The 13866-nt window shown below is 42.1% G+C and overlaps 2 pseudogenes; both read right to left on the bottom strand.

Annotated features, from left to right (window-relative positions):
* Nucleotides 1–1386: 1386 nt before the first annotated feature.
* Nucleotides 1387–2581, bottom strand: LOC125960267 (4-hydroxybenzoate polyprenyltransferase, mitochondrial-like; annotated as a pseudogene).
* A 50-nt stretch (nt 2582–2631) lies between these two features.
* On the bottom strand, nt 2632–3203 carry LOC101280494 (4-hydroxybenzoate polyprenyltransferase, mitochondrial-like; annotated as a pseudogene).
* Nucleotides 3204–13866: the final 10663 nt, after the last annotated feature.

The raw sequence follows: 13866 nt of genomic DNA on the forward strand, positions 1-13866 counted from the left end.
CTCTTCCTCACTTAGGCTTAAAGAAAGAGACAGTGTAAATGAGTATATAGTATCTTTGTCTCAGAAGAAAGCACACAGTAGGAAAAAGCACGTCAATAACCGATACAAATGCGTATTTAAAATATGATTGGGATTGAAAACATATGTCCAAAGACTTGTACATGAACATTGATAGCAGCATTATTCATAATAGCCCCCAGCCTAAATGTCCATCCCCTGAGGAAAAGATAAACAAAATGTGTTATATCCATACAATAGAATGTATTTATATTTTTATGTAATTAATTATTTATATTTATATATAAAAATATGCAAATTTGTAGTTAGTATATTTAACTCTGTGAATATACTTAAAACCCACTGAGTTGTACCCTTTAAGAGGGTAAATTTTATCGTGTGAATTTAATAGTACGTGAACTATATTTCAATAAAGCTGTTTTTAAAAAAGGAAAAGAAGAGCCGACTAGGTTCTAACGGAACTGTTGTAATTTTCTTTGTTATCACGTCTATAAATAATTTCACCATAGAAGTGTTATAGTATTTTCATAAAGCACCTGAAGGTTATTTACATAAAGCCAACTTTTTCTGAAAACATCTTCACCTTAGAAATAGGAGTTTCCCGGGAGAAGCAGGGAGCATTAACAGCAAATTGGCTCAAACCCTCTTGGAGGATTATGGAAATGTTTGCATTCTCTATTCACACTCACCAGTTGAAAATTCTGAGGCAATGTTTGTTTTCAGAACATTTAAAGCTTCCTGGAGAGATTGAATAATTCTTAAGAGTAATGCCAAAACAGCATTATGCATTTGACATGAAGAATTAAAGAGAATGACTAATGAAGTTCTAGCAAAGCTCCTTCCAAATTCTACCTCTGTTCTCTACCAGGGTTTATGAGTCATTTTCCATGCCCAATTCATTTAAACAATGAATTCTTCCAGAAATTGAGAAACTAGCAAGCAATGACAAAGTCCACTCGAAAAACAAATTTGAGTTTTTGATTGTATTTCCATTTGATCCTCTCTAAGGATTAAAATGAACAGTGTCATCAATATGCTACAGGAAGGGGCTTCCCTGGTGCTGGTGGCGCAGTGGTTGAGAGTCCACCTGCCAATGCAGGGGACGCGGGTTTGTGTCCTGGTCCGGGAGGATCCCACATGTCGTGGAGCGGCTGGGCCCGTGAGCCATGGCCGCTGAGCCTGCGCATCCGGAGCCTGTGCTCTGCAACGGGAGAGGCCACAACAGTGAGAGGCCCGCGTACCACAAAAAAAAAAAAAAAAAAAAAATGCTACAGGAAGAAGTTAGATTGAAATAATATTACAGGTTTTAAGTAATGCAATGTTTTTAATCTTATAAGTGTGGCAACTGATATGTGGGGCTAATTATCATTCTTTTTTTTTTTAACAGGTAAAAAATTTTATTTACTGATTTAAATTCTCCTAAAATATAAAAAACAGAATGGTTTCCTGAATTACAGCTTTTGGCAGTAAGTAAAGTTCAATGCAAAGAACAATAAGCCTCAACTTCCTGTAGCAGCCTTTACTTTGCCCTAAAAAGAGAGACCATTTTCCTACAGAGACAGTCATTTAGATGAGACACACATCAAGTTTTTTTCTAAAGTGCCAAAACTCATGTAATTCCTGTAACTGCAGATGAGAATTATAACTTAAATACTCCAGGTGATCGCAAATCCTGAAGAGTTCCTGGTTTCTGTGACGGGGAAGAATTTGACTAGTACATAGTTGAACTAAAATCCAGGCAAAAATGCTCTACAACTTCATCTACTGGTTTGTAATTCATTAACATATTGTAAGACTGTTATTCAAATCTAGTTATGTGGTAATAAGACCTGAGAGTATTTTGTAAAAGTTTGTTTTAAAAATCCCCAGTTAAACTTAATTTGCTAATTTTCTATTCTATTATCTATATTTTTCTTTGTTTAATCTGTCTCCTTTTCTTTCCACAAATTCCCAAGGACAATTCCTTAAAAAATTATTAGTCCTATTGTTCGGTTGGAGGTGAATTTATCCCAACAATCCGCAGGTCTGTGGATGTCCAGAGTGTAACTCTGGTGAGCCAGATGGGCTCCTACAACAACCACAGCAGTGTAGTAGGGCACAGTTTGACCGATGTTCACTCCCAGCAGGCTCAGTGCCCCCAGCATCGCCACAGTGAAGCCACTGAGCCACTGCTTGGTATCTTCACGGAACAGCAGTGCCGTGGACTTAAACCCGATCCGAGCATCATCTCTCTTGTCCTGATGAGCATAGATAGTATCGTATATTAGAGTCCACATAATTCCAGAAAAATAAAGAGGAAGGCAAACAGATGGATCACAGGAGCCCTTGACAGCAGACCATCCAAGTAATGCTCCCCAATTAAAAGTCAACCCCAAGGCTAATTGAGGCCACTATGTAATTCTCTTCATTAGCGGGTAGGTGATGACAAGAGCTATACTGTAGTAATTCAGACGCAGAAGAACACGCAGTGCCAAGGTCAGCTGTCCCCCAAGAAAAACAAAGGACTGAAAAGTTGAAATGTCTCCAGCAGCTACTGGGCGACTTGCTGTTCTTGTAACCTTGCCCCCATGGCCGCTCCTCTGTGGAGAAAGGAAGCACACTGCACTTTGCAACACCAGCTATTCAACTGATACTGGCGCTTCTCACGCTGGATTTCAGTGAGGACACTAAATGATCCTGTTGCTTTATGTGGCATTCAAAAGTGATGCCACCATCTTACTCTGCAGAATTGAGAGGAGCCTCTCTCTTCCTTTCTGGGACGAATCTACTTTTTTTTTTATCGTAGTCCTGGTCCCACATGTCATTAATAGTACAGCCTGCTCCAGGCATCAGAACAGCTCCAGTGCCAAAGAGGGATAACATGTACCAATCTGGAAAACAACCTGTTTCAGCTGCAATGCTGCAAGTACATGGCAGATACAGTAGCCAGGTTCCTATGGGCTTGTCCAACCGCATGAGGCGCGGGTAGGGCTGCAGAGGGCGGGGCGCCGAGTTCACGATCGCCGCCGCAGGCAGGCTCGGCCGCCGCCCGAGCGGCCCCCGCCCGGCTGAGGGCCGCCAGTCTCCCGCGTGGAGCCCACTGGCAGCGTGCGGTAAGGTGAGGGAGCGCCGTGCGAGCCCCACAGCCACACCTGCGTCCCTGCCCGTAGGCGCCGCACGAGCCCCGCGCCTGCCGCGCCCAGCATGGCGCTCCGGAGAGCGCCGATCATTCTTAATTATAGAAAAATTTCTACACAGAAAAAATCATGGGATTAGATTCAGACCTTATTTGGATCATACATTTAATTATACTTATTGAGAAAAACAAATTCTAATCCATAAAACAGATTAGAAATAACAGCACAAATCTCCTTAGCCTGCCAACCAGGCTTAATAACTGATTATTAACTTATAATATCAGTTATTATCAGAAATTACCTGTAACATTCAGTGAGCGAATTCACTGCTAGCTCTTCTAAGAACATAGGCTCCAGAGTAAAACAAAAATAAATGAAAAGAGAGATAGAGACAGAGTCAATCCTTTGCAGTCTCTTTAAAGTCAAATGAAATGATTCCTTCCTGGGTCCAAACAGCCTTAGGGCTATGGTGGAAGTGAAGGGAAAGAAGATCCTCATTTCCAGGGACAGCTACCTGTCCTTCCTGATTAGAGATATCTGAACCCAGAACTGCCCCCAACAAGCCTTTCTGACGTATTTGGAAACTTCGGAAGCCACTTCTGATGGCCCCACTCTTGATATGACCCAATGACTAGGTACCCACGACATCTGGTCATTGTAGACCCTGTAGGGACTATTGCACCCACTTCAGATACCTTGGGACTCACTACATTAGACCTCATTTTTCACCAGTGCCTGTTCCAAACCATTCTAACATCTGTGGTTCACCAAAGTGATGCACTACTCTTCTACATAGCAACCCTATTTGCTTTTATTCTCACTCGCTCTACTTTGCTTGTCAAGGCATACTTTTTCTCTCCATAGACTCAGTCTCTCCATTACTCCTTTCGCATGCCAATTTTGGGGAAAAGAATTTCAAATCACTCCAGTAACCCCCTGCCACCCACAGACCGAGGGAGCATATTAACCTGGGCCTAGCAGAGTAGATCAATCTGTTGCCAGACATTCTACAGACAGCTGGGCTAGCCTAAGAACCAAATAACCTGGTGTTTGCAAACAGGATACCACTTCTCCCACAATACATCCACTTCCACATCAATTATCTGTTTGTCCGCCATGATTTCTCTGAACTTCTCAGCATCACAATTTTTCCAGCACCTGGGTAGTGTCTGGAAGAAGAACTTCCGGTGATCCAAAGAACAGAAAGCAAAAAAACAACTGACTGGGGCTTCCCTGGTGGCGCAGTGGTTGAGAGTCCGCCTGCCGATGCAGGGGACACGGGTTCGTGCCTCGGTCCGGGAGGATCCCACATGTGGAGCGGCTGGGCCGCTGAGCCTGCGCGTCCGGAGCCTGTGCTCCGCAATGGGAGAGGCCACAACTGTGAGAGGCCCGCATAACGCAAAAAAAAACAAAAAAAACAAAAAAAAACAACTGACTGAGACTATCAAAATGGGAGACGCCATTAGGCTCTGCTCCCAACACATATATCCCCTGCATGTATCCCGAATTGGAAGACCAAAGTATAGAAGTCATCAACTTCATCACCTTCCTAAGTCAACTACACAATTCTCTGTGTAAAGACCCTGACTCTAACCCCTCTCTGATGCACTTACCCCATGAAGACCTCTATTCCTATCATGTGTGTAAAGACCAAGAGATGTCACTTCATTTTTGTCACTAAAAAGCAAGTTATGATTGTTGAGTTCATTGTGATTAAATATCCAGTAAACCGGTAGAAGGCCTGGGTTTCTGGCTGCTGGTGTTGTAGTATCTCTGACATAGAACTCAGTGCTAACATCGCACAATTTCCAGGGTGCACACGGTAAAGTCTGAAGCTCAGAATGCTTTTAAGCTGCATGTTTTACTGGAGAGGAAGGGTTGGCTGTGCAAGGGGTTAAGTATTTCTGTAAGAACTGTGGGCCGAATCATAAGTCCTTGCTGTTATTGCAGTATACTGAGAATCCCTTTTTTTTTCTGAAATCATTCTAAAAGAGGCCCTTCACACAGGGAACCTGAAGAATTTCATATGTGAATATTAAAACTTTAACAATATCAAGAACTTTGTTTAGTATGTGACAGGCAGCTAAAACTATTATGCCCACTGTGTTCAATTAGGAGCAGAATTTAGTTTAAAGTTATTTTTCTACCTTGAAACACTTTACAAATACAAATGTCTATGAAAAGATGCTTTGTTCGTGACTATGCTTTTTCTCCGAAAACTCAAATGTATGTTCGTATGTATGTGTGAGTGTATATAAATGCACACGTATAATATATGCAAAAGAAAAGAAGACCCTGACTCTTACCCCTCTCTGATGCATTTACCCCACCAAGACCTCTATTCCTATCATATCCCAGAGGCTGACTCAATAATCTGGTAAAAGAAACCCAAGCACATTATCAAATGGATATTAGAAGAATGGCAATAATCAAAAACATGGACAAAAAAACATTTTTGAGGATATGGAGAAATTAGAACTGTGCTAGTGGAAATGCAAAATGGTATAGCCACTTTGGAAAACAGTTTAGCAGTTCCTCAAAAGGTAAAAAATAGAATTATATATAACCTGACAATTTCACTCCTAGGTATACACTACAAAGGACTGAAAACATAGGGCCACAGAAAAACGTGTATACAAATGTTTACAGCAGTATTATTCACAATAGCCAAAAAGTGGGAACAACCCAAATGCCCGTCAGCTGGTGAATGGACGAACAAAATGTAGTATAATCCATACAATGGACTATTATTCAGTCATCAAAAGGAATGAAGTACCAAGGTAAACTACAAGACGGATGGACTTTGAAAACATTATGCCAAGTGAAAGAAACCAGTCACAAAAGACCATGCATTGTAGGATTCCATTTATATGAAATGTCTAGAATAGGCAAATTCGTAGAGACAGAAGCTATGTTAGTGGTTGCTCAGGGCTGGGGCTGTAGGGGAGGAAGGAATGAGAAGTGACTGATGATGGACTTGCAGTTTGTTGGCTCTTAATAGGCTCTACATTTCCCTCCTGTTGCCTTTTCAGACAAGTGGTGATAAAGGTTCCCTGCTATTGCTTGTCCCAGATTCTTCATCTTCCCTTATTAATTCTTTTTATCCTGTCCACATCTGTTTCTTGTTGGGACAATGGCTGGTTTCCTACCCCTTTCTCTGTGTATGTCCCTGATTTCTAACTCTGAGGCTTCTTGGTGCAATTCCCAATATTGACTTCCTTATTCTTTAGGGAGAACCGCACTGATGGATAGAGAGTGGAGAAAAGATTGCATATTTACAACTCTTCCCTTCTCTTTTATTCTACACGTATTACTGAGAGATGTCAACTACCCAGGACAGAGTGCAGGGCTTCCCTCTATCTAGGGAATTAGTGTCTTAGAGAGACAGAGATAGAAATGGGCTCAGTGGCAGCCTGGCTGTGCTCCAATGGAATTTTAAGAGATGGCCTGGTACTCAAATTGCCCTGAAGTTTTAGGACTTTAGCTATTGTTATTTCTAAACCTAATAGCTTTTGTGAGTGAGGGCTTGTGTCATATAGACCAATTGGCTTCATTTTTCCAGGAAAGGAGTAACTCATCTTCAGAAAACTAAGACAATTTAGGGTCAAGGCAAGGCCTGGCAAGAACTTATATTTATTTCATTATACAAAATACAGATCTTTCATTGTCAAAAGTTTACAATGAGTTGAATCCCTTGTCTCAGCCCAGTCAACCCCAAACCACCAAAAACAAACCCTTTGTTAGGCAAAATCAAATTTATCGGCCCATTGCTATGAAGGAGATCACAAAGCAGAGAAACTGTGGTGCATCTCACCAACCAAAGCGAAAGATGGAACTAGGATAGAGAGAATTCTGGGCCAGGGTAGAGTCTGAGTTACATTTAAATAAATCAGTGTTTTGATAGGCTCGAAGCAAAGTAAGGCAGTGTAAAGTGGTCAACATCACACTCAGACTGCAAAGTAGACCCAGGGTCTTGTTTCCTTGGAAAAAAGAAAGCTAAGATAGATGTGGGACACTGTGTGCAGAAACCCCTTATCTGAAACTCTGCATCTGGGCTGTAAATCCAGATGGCTCTCTGCATCAGAGTAACTTAGACACCCCCCCGACCCGGCCCAGCAAGAGTAGGTTGTTCCTCTCTTACTGATATCTTTTCAAACAACAATTTAAATCAAAGTACTTACATTTCTGATAGTCTCCGATTTTAGAGAACAGTTTCTCAGCGAGGAAGAAAGTGGTAGTCACTTAACGAAGGGGATTGTTATGACACTTTACAGCTGCTGTGTGTCCCTGGGGGAAATATTGTTTCGTGTTAACTTATGCAGCTGGCTTTATCTGTGTCTTTTATTCCAATCTGATGAATGGTAGGACAGATTTTTACTGTCCAAGCTATTTTTACTTTCTCATTGCCTTGGTGAGCTGCACTGAGCATGTAGCATAAGCAAGAACTAAATTTTGTAAATTAAGCTGCTGAGATGCTGGGGGTTTGGTTTGGTTTTTTTTTTTTACCAGAGCATCACCTAGTCTAGCCTGGATGTCATAGAGAGTTCTGTTTTAATTAAATTCCCATACAATGAGGTACTGGCTTAGGGGCTGGTAGCAGGTGGCAGAAAACTATTATTGGAGGATGAATGGATGTATATCCACATTATGCAGTGGCAAAACATTTGATAAAATTGTCATCTGAGGTAATTTGGTGGGCACATCAAGTCCTTAATAATTTGTAGCCTTAGAAGAAGAGGTTGGAAAATAGAATGTTTATAGCCTGTGTTGGTTGTTAATGACTATGTTTGGCAAGGTATTATAAGAAATTGATGAGCTCAGAAAACAATTGGCCAGTTTGCGAGCAGGAAAGGGAATAGAGAGTGTCTACAAATTTGGGAATTAATAGGGTTGCAAAATGCAACCATTTCTGATCCACAAACAGTAAAAAGTAGCATTGAGCAATGCTCTGATAACAAAGTCTGATTAAAATAGCCCTGGAGCAAGGATCAAATCAAGATACAACCATAAGGTATATTGTTAAAATCTGTATGGGTTAAGGTGACACCTGCTATATCTTTTCACTTGGACAAGATAGGGTGAATGAATTAAGGTGTGTCTTTCTCACCAAAGATAGGCCCACGGTAATTGCAATTGAGACAGAAAGAGACAGAGATAGAGAGAGAGGCAATAAAGCAAAGACATGTAGAAAACTCAAGATGTATGAGCAAAGAGAAATGAAAACTTATGTCCTTTCAAAAACTTGTACATAAATGTTTATGGCAGCATTATACATAATAGAAAGAACGTGGAAACAATTCAAATGTCTATTGCTTGATGGATAAATAAAATACTGTATATCCATACAGTGAAATACTATTCATCAATAAAAGGAAATTAAGTGCAGATACGTGCTACAATGTGGATGAACCTTGGAAATATTATGCTAAGTAAAAGAAGCCAGGCACAAAGGACCTTATATTATATGATCCAATTTATACGAAATGTCCAGAATACGCAAATTCATAGAGACAGAAAGTATATTTTTGCCTCTTGCTGGGACTAGAGTGAGCTGGGGTGGGAGAAGGTTGGGGAAATCGGGAGTGACTGCTAACGGGTGTGGGGTTTCTTTCTGAGATGATGAAAACGTTTTGTAAGTACTGGCAAAGTTTGCATAACTCTGTGAAGATACGAAAAACCATTGAATCTTATACTTTAAATGGGTGAATTGTATGATATATTAATTTTATCTCAAAATAAGCTCGAATTTAAAAAGGAAGTATATCTCACAAAGAACTGTGGGTATGGCTATTGGCATATGAAATTGACTGGAATCAGACGAGAATAGGACTAAATTTTTCGAGTGAGTTCAAATGCTAAAGGGACCACTAGCCTGGAGAAGAGAAATTGACTGCTCAGGATTTAAAACAACCCCTGGGCCTAACCTTCTCTGAGTAGAAAATGGGCTGGAAAAACTGCCTCACACCTAAGGAAGAGCTATTCACTGATTCCCACTTCTGATAAGGCTAAACAGGATATCATAAAAGGAAGAATCCAGTTCTTAAGGGCAGAACTGGAACTTAATTAAATAACTTATCCTATCCCAGGGTAGGAAGCCCTCCTCAGGTTGGCCCAACAGTATTTTATTTTATTTTATTTTTTTTGCGGTACACGGGCCTCTCACTGCTGTGGCCTCTCCCGTCGCGGAGCACAGGCTCCGGACGCGCAGGCTCAGCGGCCATGGCTCACGGGCCCAGCCGCTCCGCGGCATGTGGAATCTTCCCGGACCGGGGCACGAACTCACGTCCCCTGCATCGGCAGGCGGACTCTCAACCACTGCGCCACCAGGGAAGCCCGGCCCAGCAGTATTTTAGAATTGCTACAGACCTGGACTTCCAGGAGTATTTAGCTCATTTATCCTGCCTCTGACCCTCAGTGCATAGTATATTGAGGGCTGATAACTTATCTTTTTGGTTCATAAGACTTGGAGCAAGAAGAATCACATCCAGACCTAATGTAGACATAACAGGGCATCAGCCCCAATGAAGAGACCACTGTACATTGCCCAGAAGTCCTGGACTTGAAGGTTGCTGCTGTGGATAAGGCTTTTGGCTCATCTCCCTCAGGACCGCCTCTAGTGACTACGCTCAGCACAGTACCTGGCGTGTGCTAAGCACTACCTGATGGGAGTTATGCTAAATTCTATTAAAAGGTTAGCCAAATGAGGCATGGGCAGGTTAAGGAACTTGTTGGAGATCACACAGCTGGTAATGGCAAATCAGATCTTGAACCCAACTTTGCACAGCTACAAGGTCATGCTTTTCCACCTAGACCAGGAGAGCTTTCCATGAGCTGTGGCATAGTGACAACCAGTGTGGAGCAACTCCTGGCATCGTTGATTATTAACTCTTCTTCAATAAGTACCGCGGTGAAATCTGTGCTGGCCTTGTAAGTATTATTGCTTGTGTGTAGTGTGTGTGTGTCTGTGTGTGTGTGTGTGTGTGTGTGTGAAGAAAGAGTCTTGTTTCACTAGCTTCTCCCCCACAAGCAAGAAAGAGCGGTCTCTTGCTTGCTTCATTGCCTCCAATGCAGGTGGTAAGTACTAAATATTTCTTTTTGGAACAGTTTATGAGGGAAGAACATTTTCAAATTTATGAGGCTCTCATGCATTTTGAGAAGAGATTTTCATATTTCACATATTTCCTTCTTTGGATCTTTCTATTTAGAGATCAGTTTAAAAATACAATCCCTCTATCTGGAGCAGAAGTGTTGTGAACCATGAGTTCCACATCTCTTGAGACTTTGAGTCACTTTCAAGGCAAAATACAAAGAAAATGAAAGGAAATTTAAAAGAAATATAGCTTGGTTTCGGCTTGGAACACACCCTGATTCCATGATAGGTTACAGTAGATTGGAGACACTGGAAGAAAATGCATCATTTACCAAAACTTAAGGTGTGCCCTTCCCCTCAAGAAAACTAAACGGCTGCTTGCTAGAATTGTATCCTTAAAGTGGCATCTTCAATATATTTGGGTATTTTATTGCTTATTTAGACCAGATACCTCACTCTTAAAAACTATGTCAATGTGTGATTTTGCCACACTTTCAGTAAGCATGTATATAACTTTGGAAGCTTAACGTTATACACTTAGGACCTAGGAATAATTCCCCAAATCTCTGAGAAACAGATGGTTCAGAAGATTGGTTTATGATATCTTGTCCTTTTAAAATTAAAGACCTCCAGAACTAGATGTAACCAAAGGTCAACATTTTTTTTAAGGTTTCTTACCCTACCTATTTAGAGAGACTACAATTTCGGCAACCTGAAAGCAATTCTTGGCGATGGCATCATTCTTGAGTAGGGGACAGGAAATGGATTAGTTGACATTGTGTCTCGTTTCCACTTTGATTTCTTCACCTGCTCCACCTTAGATATACCTGGAAGGACTTGAGGATCCCCTCAGCAACACATTCACAGTCAAGGAGACTGGAACTCTGTGAACTTCGTGTCCATCTTGAGGCTCTTGGATTGTACTGAGACAAAGACGATTGAGTTGTAGACAGGAAGCCAAGGCCACCATCGTGACAATAAGGAGAGAAAGAGGGGACTCAGCAGCTGAGCTTCAGGCTGGCAGGATTCCTCTTATCTTGGGGTCTCATACTCCTGAAAGAATTTACAGTCATGTTTTTCGAACCCCGTTGCATAAAGCCCTAGGTTAAGGCTTCGTCTTGTGGATCACTATGGAGGGATGAAGCAGGTGCAAAGAGGTTGGGAGGCAGAGCACTTAGGCTCCAGACCTCACCTCTGACTGTTTCAACCAGCCCAGCTTTGCTCTTATCTACTTTACAGGTTGGGCTCTATGTCACGTAGTTTTAAAAAATAATCAGATGAAAGAGTTAAACTTACCAGAACTCCATTCAGGGAAAATAATATACGTGGTTAGAAAGAGTACTAAGGTAAGTCATTTAGGAAGGGAGGGAGCAGAAGTGAGATCTTCAAAAGCAGACTGGAAATAAAAAGATATGACCAGTAACCTGCTATCTCAGGAGGGTGGGTCCTGATGACTCCAAACTTTTGTTCCTCTGAGATGAACTGGCAGATTTGAGGACAGAGCTGAACTACTCATGAGAATAGAGGACAGGCTGAGTATTGGTGTGGGAGGAAGGGCAGACAGAGAAAATCTCTAGTTCACAGCACAGCCAGGCCGACTTGGGGGAAAAATATGTCAAATGGGATTTTCTGAAGTTGCACACGGTGGCATGTGCAGTGTCAAAAGTCCCTCTACTGTCTAACCCACCAACACCCCACACCCCAGGTAATATTTAGTAAAACTTGCTTTGGGGCTTTCATTGTGAATAGGTTCTTCCTGGAGAAGGCAAGAGATGCTGATGAGGTTTGACAACTGATGATGTAGAGAGAAAAGACGCCGTAAGTGTTTCATTTGGTGATTCACCAGAAGGGCTCGATAGCAGTTAATAGTCAATGCTAAGGTTTATTACAACAAAGGATACAGAACAAAAGCAACAGGAAAAAATATGCAACACGGGGGTCCAGAGAGGTTTGTCACGGGCTTCCAAGACCTTCCTTGTCCGAGGCCACACAAGAATGCTCTTTTCCCAGCACTGAACTATAGGGACGTGTGCGGAATGTCCTTGCCTGGGGAAGCCCTAATGTGCCTCAAGGTCCATGGCTTTTATAGGCCAGGGGGCAGGAGGCGGAGGGGGGCGGTACTCCTGGTCCCATAGGCCTATTCTGCTCTGCAACCAGACTTGGCAACCAAGACTCAGAACCCCAACGATGAAATCAGGTGCACATCAGCAATCTTGGTGTTGGTAAAGCAACCTGAAAAGCCAGTAGAGGATGATACGTTGCTTCAAGTGTATATAACAAAATCGTCAGTCACTCACATAACGAACATTCTGAGGGCAGCATTCCCAGGAGCTGGCCAGCGGTCACTCATGATTCCCTCGAAGACATAAGTAGTGAGCAATCAGGCTTGCTGTGTTAGTGTTTCCCTCACCCTGCGTGGGGGGACTACCAAATTTGGCTGGGATTTGGAAAAGGATGTCACAGCCACAGACTCACTTATATGTGGTAGAGGTTAAAGATGGCTTCTGGTACCTGGAGAGATCATAGGCTAGGCAAGAAAGCCTTCCGGTTGGAGCCCTCTTGTTAAAGACGACTGAACTTTACCTTTGAAGTCTGAGTGTTTGATTTCATGGTACTAGCTGTATTTATTTTGCAAGCATTTAGTACATTTTTGCTGAAATTTTGAGCCTCACCAAAACTATGCTGTGAAGGGCATATTTATTCATTCGACAGTTATATTGGAAAAAGGAAATCCAAAGAAACAGTTTATCAGTATCTCTGGGCTGTTTTATTAGACCAACCATCCCAGTTTGCCTGGAACTGAGGTGTTTCCCAGGATACAGGACTCTTCCTGTGAGAACTGTTTTCCCAACCTTAGGGGTGGGTCTCACAGCTGTGGTGTGCTGTATCACCTGCTCACCTGACTAGAGAGCAGGACCCATCATTAGCCAATGTTTATCTCGAGAGGCTGGCTGAAGAAAGTGCTCGGAATCTAACTGTAGAGCCCCACAGTGAAGTCTCCACACCTGTCACTGAGGTCTCTAGAATAAATCTAGCCTGTTTATCTAACTTCTAATTTTCTGAGGTACCCCAATCTCCTCCTAAGCTCTCTCCCTCAGCCACCATTTTTGCTGAAGCTAATTTAAGTGGATCTTCTTTACTTTGTTGCCAGAAACTTAACTAAGCCAATCCTCTAGGTAAGAGCACTTCCAAGTTGAGAATCAGCCCTGGTTCTTCCGAGATGTTCCTCGGCTATTCCTCAGGCTTACTGGAAATACCTGGCTCTCTGGCTGTAGGACTGAATTTTTATCCCAAGGGACCCATCCGCCAAACATGTATTTTAAATTTCAGATCAATAACTTGGCATCCTGGGTTCACTTCAGTATTTTTTTAAAAATGGCTTAACTGAGAACTGTATGGATTCTGTGAAAACCTGAGTCTGACACATTACCCCAGCCTCTTTCCCATGGGCACGTTAGTTGCACACAGGTGTTCAATTAAAGCTTCTCAGATGAATGACTAAAAACTCTACTAGTCTCTTGCTCTTGAGATTTGTTGCAAACTGCTGTACTTGCTAGTCACAAATAATTCTTTCCCTTTCGAACATTGTTAGTAAATGCATATGAATTTCTTGCACTAAGGTTCCCTTGCCTTTGGAACCAC

The sequence above is a fragment of the Orcinus orca genome, chromosome 11 (genome assembly GCF_937001465.1).
Source record: "Orcinus orca chromosome 11, mOrcOrc1.1, whole genome shotgun sequence".
In the NCBI taxonomy this organism is placed as follows: domain Eukaryota; kingdom Metazoa; phylum Chordata; class Mammalia; order Artiodactyla; family Delphinidae; genus Orcinus; species Orcinus orca.